Source organism: Mastacembelus armatus, chromosome 10 (assembly GCF_900324485.2).
Source record: "Mastacembelus armatus chromosome 10, fMasArm1.2, whole genome shotgun sequence".
In the NCBI taxonomy this organism is placed as follows: domain Eukaryota; kingdom Metazoa; phylum Chordata; class Actinopteri; order Synbranchiformes; family Mastacembelidae; genus Mastacembelus; species Mastacembelus armatus.
The window spans coordinates 24,628,863-24,639,942 of NC_046642.1; the positions used below are offsets into that span (position 1 = coordinate 24,628,863).

The 11,080-nt window shown below is 39.8% G+C and overlaps 1 protein-coding gene across 1 annotated transcript in view; it reads left to right on the forward strand.

Moving 5' to 3' along the window:
• The first annotated feature begins 4,070 nt into the window (after nucleotides 1–4,070).
• Nucleotides 4,071–11,080, forward strand: part of LOC113144564 (matrix-remodeling-associated protein 5) — a 30,657-nt gene continuing 23,647 nt past the window's right edge. Inside the window, exon 1 of the mRNA XM_026330720.1 lies at nucleotides 4,071–4,511. The gene's annotated coding sequence lies outside the window, so the exon portion shown is untranslated. The remainder of the gene's footprint in view (nucleotides 4,512–11,080) is intronic.

An 11,080-nucleotide genomic window follows, 5' to 3' on the forward strand; every position in this document is an offset into this window, starting at 1 on the left:
CCTCAGAACAATTTTAACTCATTTGAGAGCCTCACTCTTAGTCTCTCACATCCAAACTGGAAAACACAAAAACCAGTTCTACTTGTCATTGTGTACCGTCCACCTGTCCCTTACTCAGAGTTTTTAACTGAATTCCCTGACTTCCTGTCTGATCTAGTGCTTAGATCAGATAAAGTTATTATAGTGGGAGATTTTAACATTCATGTAGATGTTGAAAATAACGGCCTCAGCATTGCATTTAATTCTATATTAGATTCAATTGGTTTCATTCAAAATGTTAATAAACCCACCCACTGTTTCAATCACACCCTTGATCTTGTTCTGACCTATGGCATCGAAATTGAACATCTAATAGTTTTTCCCCTAAATCCTGTTTTGTCAGATCATTCTTTAATAACTTTTGAATTTAAAATGATGGATCATGCAGCGTTTGGAAGAAAATTCCACTACAGGAGATGTTTATCCAACAACGCTGTTAATAAATTTAAGAAAATGATTCCATCTTTATTTATGTCTATGCCAAGTATAAACATAGTGGAGGGCAGCTGCTTCAATCCCACTCCCTACCAAATTGATCATGTTGTTGACAGCGCTGTAACCTCACTGCGTGAAATGCTTGATTCTGTAGCCCCTCTGAAAAAGAAGTTAGTGAATCAGAGAAGACTAGCCCCATGGTATAATTTACATATTCGTACCTTAAAGCAGGCATCACGAAGGCTGGAAAGGAAGTGGCGTTCCACAAACTTAGAGGAAATTTTTCTAGCCTGGAAAAACAGTCTACTAACATATAAAAAAGCTCTACATAAAGCCAGAACTGCATACTATTCATCGCTAATAGAGGAAAATAAGAACAATCCCAGGTTTCTTTTCAGCACTGTAGCCAGGCTGACAAAAGTCACAGCTCTGTTGAGCCCAGTGTTCCCTTAGCTCTCAGCAGTGATGAATTTATGAGTTTCTTTACAAATAAAATCACAACTATTAGAGATAAAATTCAGCAGATGCTTCCTATACCTGCAATAAATGAATCTTCTACTACAGTAGCTCTTGAATCATCTGTAGGACCTCAGTTATGTTTAGACTGCTTCTCTCCCATAGATCTCTCTGAATTTACATCAGTAGTTGCTTCATCGAAATCATCAACGTGTCTCTTAGACCCCATCCCGACTAGACTGCTTAAAGGCACCCTGCCATTAATGAACTCATCTTTATTGGATTTGGTAAATTTATCTCTAGTATCAGGCTACGTACCACAGGCCTTTAAGACTGCAGTAATCAAACCTTTACTCAAAAAGCCCAGTCTTGATCCAGGAGTCTTGGCTAATTATAGACCAATATCCAACCTGCCATTTATTTCTAAAATCCTAGAAAAAGCTGTTGCTAAGCAGCTATCAGACCACTTACACAGGAATGAACTATTTGAAGATTTTCAATCAGGATTTAGAGCACATCATAGTACAGAAACAGCACTGTTGAAAGTTACCAACGATCTTCTCTTAGCCTCAGATAATGGACTTGTTTCAATACTTGTCCTCCTAGACCTTAGTGCAGCATTCGACACCATTGACCACAACATCTTATTACAGAGACTGGAGCATGTGATTGGTATCAGAGGAACAGCATTAAAGTGCTTCCAATCCTATTTATCGGACAGATTCCAGTTTGTTCATGTCCATGATGAACCTTCCACACGAACAAAAGTTAGTTATGGAGTTCCACAAGGCTCCGTGCTAGGACCGATTCTGTTCACCCTGTACATGCTTCCTTTAGGATATGTCATTAGGAAGCACTCTATTAATTACCACTGCTATGCAGATGACACTCAGTTATATCTATCTATTAAACCTGTTAATACAAACCAGTTAACCAGACTTCAAGCCTGTCTAACTGACATAAAGGCCTGGATGACCAGTAACTTTTTACTTTTAAACTCGGAGAAAACAGAAGTCATTATATTTGGGCCAAAAAATCTCAGAAATAACTTTTCTCAAATTATAGCTACTCTAGATGGCATAACCCTGGATTGTCAGGCTTTAGGTCGGCTAATAAACTCGGCCAGATTTCTAGAGATGAGAGCTGCACCATTCAAAGTGGGATGGATGCCGTCTCTCGCTACCAGACCGGGTTTTCCCCAGAAAGTGGCCCAATTGTGTATGAAGCCCACACCTAGACAGCCAGCGACGGAACGATGACATGCGGCTAAACATGTCATCGCTGGTCAGACTGGGGAGGGGTCCAGAGAAAACTACGGAGTCCAACATTAATTTGGCGAAGTTACACACCAACTCAACATTAATTTTAGTGACCTCCGATTGGCGTAATCGGGTGTCATTGCTGCCGACGTGAATAATAATTTTCCCATATTTACGATTAGCCTTAGCCAGCAGCTTCAGATTTGACTCCATGTCGCCCGCTCTGGCCCCAGGAATACATTTGACTATGGTCGCTGGTGTCTATAGCTTCACATTTCTGACTATGGAATCGCCAATTATCAGAGTCGGTTTCTCAGCAGGTGTGTCGCTGAGCGGGGAAAATCTATTAGAAACGTGAACAGGCAGATGATGAGCTGTGGGGCTTCTGCTTAGGAGTACGTTTCCGTCGGACCGTCGCCCAGGTTAATTCTCCGGGCTGCTCCGGAGCTGCCCTTGGACCGCTAACAGACCCTGAGCTCGGTGGCTCCACACCTGCTAACGGGGCTAGGCTAGCTGGCTTTTGTTCAAAGGTGCGGGGCTGAGCTTCCAAATCAGTGATCCTAGCCTCCAAAGCTACCAGAACCTTACACTTATTACAGGTATCATTATCGCTAAAGGAGGCAGAGGAATAACTAAACGTGGCACACTGAGCAGGAAAGAGAGAGAGAGGGAGGAGTCATGTTACTAGCTAGCTAAGCTAACTGGTAGGCTAACGAGCGCTAAGTCAGGAAATAGCAATAAATACCGGTAAAAATAGAAAGGTACTTGACTAGTACCGGAATGTAGCAGTTAATGAATTGTTTAGAGAGTTTAGTTGTTTTTTAGGAGTGTTAGACTATAGCTAGCCTGTTGCTAATCTGTAGAGGAACTATACAACACACACAATATGACACGCTTGCAATAGAAAGTGATTCACTTACCCGGAAACAGTTATTGACTGGAGTCAACTTTACTACAATTTCATAATGTACTTCTGCTTGTTGTTATTCTAGCCTACGTTCTTCATAGCATCATTTAGACTATAATTAGTATAATTAGAAATATGACTTATACACTGAAGCAACTTATATATGTTTTTTTCTGTTCAATAAGGCAGTTTATTGTCCAGAAAATACAGTGGTTTAATTATCTGGGTTTAGCCTTAGGATTGGAATACCATAGTTATATAAGAAAAAAAACCTTCATTCAACAACAATTATAATAAAGAACTTAGACCTTTGTCCTCCATAATGGGGTGGAAGTGGGATCAGAGACACATTAACAAAAGATCTGTATTACAAAAGACCTTTTCATATAGGTTTGTTTAGAATTTGACCGAAGCAACAGGTGGGCAGGTCAGTGACATAAGTGTTTTCAGCCGTTACCAACAAGATCAATCCTCTTACACAGTCAACATGCACAATACATCCAAGCCATACAAAAAGCAGACTTTACATTTCTGTAATTAAAATAAAATGTATTTCCGATAAACTCCTATGTCAACACAGCTGTGGTATGGTATTTCAGTACTGCAGCTATTATGTACAGTATCTGGGCTTAAGGGATGATTAGCCTGTTGAAACTTTATCCTGTTTGAGTCACTGAAAATTTTATCCAGGTAGATCACATGAATAATTCCAGCTTTTTTAAAGTATGCGTCGGTGTGTGAGTTGCCGCCGGCACAGGCTCGATATCTATGGATGGATTATTATAATTGCTTAATCTGTATTCACAAACTCAAATATACCTCAGGAGGGAAAAGGGAGAGGAAGAGCGGGGCGGACGGTTGGAAAGGTGAAGGCATGTCCAAAAAAAATAGACAGAGAAGGGAGAAAGAAAGGTAGTGAGGAGGAAACACAACACAGTGAGACCGAAAGAAAGAAAGAAAGTGGCAATGTGTTCAACAGGAAAACAGTCTCTGGGAGGGTGAGCGAGGCAAATGTAGGACAGACAGAGAGAGGGAGTGGAGATGAATGGACGTATATAGGTATAGAACGGAATGGAGAAGCTGCATTCCTGACTGCACAGTTACAAAACGAGAAAAGAAAGAGGGAACCACGTTAATCTAATCTCCAGATGTTTTAACAACCAGGTCAATCTAGTCTACACACACACACTTATTCACAGGGAGCACATCCCATCTATTTCAGACTTCGGGACCTTGGCAGCTTTACAAGTCAGCAAACATCAACAGGACTAAACACCAACTGGATACTTTTTGACATCTGCTTTTCTTCTAAAGCTCTGACTTTGCAGCCTACATCGAAATTTAAAGGACTAGTTTTGGAAGTCTATTTTGTACTTAAATTGTTTATCATTCCCCCTTTTTGCAAGAATTTCCAGGTGAGTTTGTGGTCTTTAAAACAAGAGGTTGTTAAATGCTTCCAGATGTAAAAGTAACTTCAACTGAGGCTCATGTTTACTTTAAGGTTTGTTAGTTAATTCGAGTTATCTGCTTTTCATTTAGAAATGATCTGTATATGTTGGTACAATATTTTGAGTACTATTTTCTACTGAAGCTTTTTACACTAAACTGTGAGCTGAGTGAATTATTACTGGTGACTGTCAGTTAAATAACTTCAAGGTGTTAGTGTCAGAAAGTGACACCCTTTGAGCCATATTTGTCTTTCCCAGATGAAATAATGGCATCTAACCTAGACCATGTTGTGACAGATGTGGTTGGTGTCACTGTTATTCATTTGTTAGTTGGCTTGTGTTTAGTGAAATTAGCAGCAGAAAACGGTGCTATTTACTGTGGTCTATGGAGCATATTTTTAACAGCAGCTATTTGTCTTCAAAAGCTTGTGCTCTTGTAACCAATATGGCCAATATGTAACCTATTGTAAGTTTCCCATATGATTTTGTTCAAACAGCATCTGAAATTGGAAATATTGCAATACTGTCTGGAAGACAGGAATGACTGTCTAAGAGTTTAATATAACCAGATCCTTTAAGCGCAATGCATTTTCTCACACTTAACATATATGTATTTCAAGTAAGCTATTTATTAGCCATATCCAGATATGATGTAATGAATAAAAAGGGTCAAATTTTGGTAATATGAGGCAAACTTTGCCTGCAGTGCACAAAGTATTTTAGGTTTGCTTGAAAGTCACCTGAGCTTTTCTGTGTCAAACTGGAGCGAGTTCAACTGTGAGAGATTTACAGCCAGTACTTGCAAAGTAATCTGAACAAAATCTGCTCGTGAAAATAGTTTAAAGGATCGATTAGCGTAGGACTTTTGTTCTCATTCCGTTTACTCAGTGTGACTGCAGAACATTTGTTCCCTATTTTTAGCCCTCAGGACCACAACGCTTGTAGTGACATGTAAAACCAAAGTGTGCTCTATTCAACCCCATAGGTCTATAAAAATGATGAAAAACATTGTGTCCCCATGTAATAAATTTAAACACGTGGCACATAAGGCAGCCATCAGGTCCAGTGAATATTTTATTAAATTTTAGAATATATGGCTGCCAGGATGTGTCATTGTTTAACTTACTACATAACCTTTGGAGACAAGGCTCAACAACATGAAAGTATTTGTATACTGTACATACACTGTCTGTGGAGATGCTCAGTCGTCCAGGTGAAGTTATCTAAAGGTTGAGTCATGGCGATTGGACAGACATGTTGTCTTGAATAGAACAGCTGTAACTTGGCTGGCAGTCAGAATATGAGCTTAGATCGGGTAGTCAGAAAAGAATGTAGACAGGGCTCTTTATGTCATGAAAATGTTAATAATTTTAATACATTATTTCAGTAAAAACTAACTTATAACATTAACAATGGCTGGGTCATCATTTATGTTATCTGGTATACCTGTGGCTTTATTCCACTTACTATGACAAGTAAAAATATCTGCTTACTACAGTGTTGGACAGTAGAGTTACATATTTGATTGTACAGACAAAAGCATTTCCTCAGATGTTTTTGTTTGTTTGTTTTATATGAGGGACTTTGTTCCTCTTTAGATAACTATACTTAGAAAGCAGGGGGACATTAGTCAGTCCTAGCACACAGCATAGATGCATCCTTTCATTCAACTTCAATTCTATTCAATTCAATTCAATTTTAGTTGTATAGCGCCAAATCACAATACAAATCATCTCAAGGCACTTTGCAAAAACAAAAAAACCCAACAAATCCCTTATGAGCAAGCACTTGGTGACAGTGGAGAGGAAAAATTCCCTTTAATGGAAGAAAAAACCTCCAGCAGAACCGGGCTCAGTTTGGGCGGCCATCTGCCGCGACCGGTTGGGGTGAGTGGATAGAGCAGGGAGAAGAGAACAACAACAATAAACAGCAAAAAGACACTGCAGGTTGGTGGGGACAGTAACTGCACATCAACAATATACAGCTCCAGGACCTGCAGATGGTACAGAGAGAGAGAGAGAGAGAGAGAGAGAGAGGGAGAGAGAGAGCACAAGGTTAGTGACATTCAATGGTACATGTGAGGGGGGGAGGAGAGGAAGAGAGGGGAAGGGAAGGGAGGGTTAGGGTAGGGGAGCTCAGTGCACCGATGGTCCTCGGGCAGTCTAGGCCTATAGCGGCATAACTAAGGGATGGTTCAGGGTTACCTGAAGCCAGCCCTAACTATACGTTTTGTCAAAGAGGAAGGTTTTAAGTCTAGCCTTAAAACTACAGAAAGTGGGAGACTGGGAGCTGGTTCCACAGGAGAGGAGCTTGATAGCTAAAGGCTCTGCCTCCCATTCTGCTTTTGGAAACTCTGGGAACCACAAGTAGACCTGCACTCTGAGAGTGAAGTGGTCTATTGGGATAATATGGTACTATGAGGTCTTTAAGGTATGAAGGAGCTTGATCATGAAGGGATTTGTATGTAAGAAGATGGATTTTAAATTCTATTCTGTATTTTAGAGGGAGCCAATGAAGAGAAGCCAATATAGGAGAAATATGATCTCTCTTGCTAGTTCCTGTCAGGACCCTGGCTGCAGCATTCTGGATTAACCCGAGGCCTTTTATGGAGATACTGGGACATCCAGATAGTAATGAGTTACAGTAATCTAGCCTTGAGGTAACAAATGCATGTACTAGTTTTTCTGCGTCATTTTGAGACAGGATGCTCCTAATTTTGGCAATGTTGCGCAGGTGAAAGAAGGCAGTTCTAGAGATTTGTTTTATGTGTGAATTAAAAGACATGTCCTGGTCAAAAATAACTCCAAGGTTTTTCACAGTAGTGCTGGAGGCCAGGGCTATGCCATCTAAAGTAGCTATAATTTTAGAAAAGTTATTTCTGAGGTTTTTAGGCCCAAATACAATAACTTCTGTTTTCTCTGAATTTAAAAGCAGAAAGTTACAGGTTATCCAGGCCTTTATGTCAGTTTGACATGCTTGAAGCAGTGTTAATTTTGACAGCAGATTTTAATTTAATTTTAGTCATAGTCTTTTGACTAAAATGCAATTTTAGTTTTAGTCACATTTTAGTCATCTGATTTGTTTTAGTTTTAGTCTAGTTTTAGTCGACTAAATAGCATAAGATTTTAGTCGACTAAATCTACTGTAGATCTAGTCGACTAAAATATATTGGGTTTAATTTAAGTGATATTAGTTAAACTATTGTAATATACAAAATATTCTAAATTAAAATTAAATGAAAAACAAGTTTCATTAAATATATATGGAACATGGCCTTTCCATAAAAGACCAAAAATTAGATATGCATTGTTTATAACCTGCATATGACATTCTTCATTCTTTAAAGCAAAAGAGCAACTCCAAAATATTTAAAAGAAAAACTGTATTTAGCTGTAATGCCATTGCATCAAACGTGAAACTGACCCATATATCTTCTCTTTGTTTTCTCCCAGCTGTTTCCATTTCATTATAGTTTAAGTCAGACAGAAACCCAGTGTAGGCTATGATGATGTTGTGTACTCGCGCATCCCGCTTCACAAGGTGGATCAGTTACTTTTAAAATGTGCGTGTGCGTCTAAGAAGATTAATTCTGACTGGATCTTTTCTAAAAACGTCCCTCACTCACATTTTCATCTCGTTTTTATTAGTCAACGAAAATGTCAATATATTTTTATTTAGTTTTTGTCGTCATCACTTAATTTTTATTTAGTTAACGTCTCGTTTTGGTCAGTGAAAACTTGTCGTTGACGAACATTATAACGAAAATACTTTGTCAACGAAATTAACACTGGCTTGAAGTCTGGTTAACTGGTTTGTGTTAACAGGTTTCATAGAGAGAGACAGCTGAGTGTCATCTGCATAGCAGTGGTAATTAATAGAGTGCTTCCTAACGACATAGCCTAGAGGAAGCATGTACAGGGTGAACAGAATTGGTCCTAGCACAGAGCCTTGTGGAACTGAATAACTAACTTTTGTTAGTGTGGAAGGTTCATCATGGACATGAACAAACTGGAATCTGTCCGATAAATAGGACTGGAACCATTTTAATGCTGTTCCTCTGATACCAGTCACATGCTCCAGTCTCTGTAATAAGATGTGGTCAGTAGTGTCGAATGCTGCACTAAGGTCTAGGAGGACAAGTATAGAAACAAGTCCATTATCTGAGGCTAAGAGAAGATCGTTGGTAACTTTTAACAGTGTTGTTTCTGTACTATGATGTGCTCTAAATCCTGATTGAAAATCTTCAGATAGTTCATTCCTGTGTAAGTGGTCTGATAGCTGCTTAGCAACAGCTTTTTCTAGGATTTTAGAAATAAATGGCAGGTTGGATATTGGTCTATAATTAGCCAAGACTCCTGGATCAAGACTAGGCTTTTTGAGTAGGGGTTTGATTACTGCAGTCTTAAAGGCCTGTGGTACGTAGCCTGATACTAGAGATAAATTTACTAAGTCTAATAAAGATGAGTTAATTAATGGCAGGGTGTCTTTAAACAGTCTAGTCGGAATGGGGTCTAAGAGACACGTTGATGATTTAAGATGAAGCAACTACTGATGTAAATTCATAGAGATCTATGGGAGAGAAGCAGTCTAAACATAACTGAGGTCCTACAGATGATTCAAGAGCTACTGTAGTAGAAGATTCATTTATTGCAGGTATAGGAAGCATCTGCTGAGTTTTATCTCGAATAGTTGTGATTTTATTTGTAAAGAAACCCAAAGTCATCACTGCTGAGAGCTAAGGGAACACTGGACTCAACAGAGCTGTGACTTTTCTCAGCCTGGCTACAGTGCTGAAAAGAAACCTAGGATTGTTCTTATTTTCCTCTACTAGTGATGAATAGTACGTAGTTATGGCTTTACAGAGAGCTTTTTTATATGTTAGTAAACTGTTTTTCCAGGCTAGGAAAAATTCCTCTAAATTTGTAGAACCCCATTTTCTTTTCCAGCCTTCGTGATGCCTGCTTTAAGGTACGAATATGTAAACTGTACCATGGGGCTAATCTCCTCTGATTCACTAACTTCTTTTTCAGAGGGGCCACAGTATCAAGCATTTCACGCAGTGAAGCTACAGCATTGTCAACAACATGATCAATTTGGTAGGGAGTAGGATTGAGGCAGCTGCCCTCCACTGTGTTGGTACTTGGCATAGATGTAAATAAAGATGGAATAATTTTCTTAAATTTATTAACAGCTAGTCAGATAAGCATCTCCTGTAGTGCAATTTTCTTCCAAATGCTGCATGATCCATTATCTTAAATTCAAAAGTTATTAAAGAATGATATGACAAAATAGGATTATGGGGAAAAACTATCAAATGTTCAATTTCAATGCCATAGGTCAGAACAAGATCAAGGGTGTGATTGAAACAGTGGGTGGGTATATTAACATTTTGAGTGAAACCAATTGAATCTAATATAGAATTAAATGCAGTGCTGAGACTATTATTTTCAACATCTACATGAATGTTAAAATCTCCCACTATAATGACTTTTTCTGAACTAAGCACTAAATCAGACAGGAAGTCAGGGAATTCAGTTAAAAACTCTGAGTAAGGGACAGGTGGACGGTACACAACGACCCGGTCCCCACTCTGGATTGTCAGGCTTTAGGTCGGCTAAGAAACTCGGCCAAATTTCTAGAGATGAGAGCTGCACCATTCAAAGTGGGATGGATGCCGTCTCTCGCTACCAGACCGGGTTTTCCCCAGAAAGTGGCTCAATTGTCTATGAAGTCCACATCTTTTGCTGGACACCACCTAGACAGCCAGCGACGGAACGACGACATGCGGCTAAACATGTCATCGCTGGTCAGATTGGGGAGGGGTCCAGAGAAAACTACGGAGTCCGACATTAATTTAGCAAAGTTACACACCGACTCAACATTAATTTTAGTGACCTCCGATTGGCGTAATCTTGTGTCATTGCTGCCGACGTGAATAATAATTTTCCCATATTTACGATTAGCCTTAGCCAGCAGCTTCAGATTTGACTCCATGTCGCCCGCTCTGGCCCCAGGAAACATTTGACTATGGTCGCTGGTGTCTCTATTTTCACGTTCCTGACTATGGATTCGCCAATTATCAGAGTCGGTTTCTCAGCGGGTGTGTCGCTGAGCGGGGAAAATCTATTAGAAACATGAACAGGCAGGTGATGAGCCGTGGGCTTCTGCTTAGGAGTATGTTTCCGTCGGACCATCACCCAGGCTAATTCTCCGGGCTGCTCCGGGGCTGCCCTTGGACCCGCTAACAGACCCTGAGCCTGAGCTCGGTGGCTCCACACCTGCTAACGGGGCTAGGCTAGCTGGCTTTTGTTCAAAGGTGCGGAACCACACTTCCAAATCAGTGATCCTCCCCCTCCAAACCTTCAACCTTACACTTATTACAGGTATCATTATCGCTAAAGGAGGCAGAGGAATAACTAAACATGTGGCACACCGAGCAGGAGAGAGAGAGGGAGAAGCCATGTTACTAGCTAGCTAAACTAGGCCAATGAACGCTAATTGAATTGTTTAGAGAGTTTAGTTAGTTTTTAGGTGTT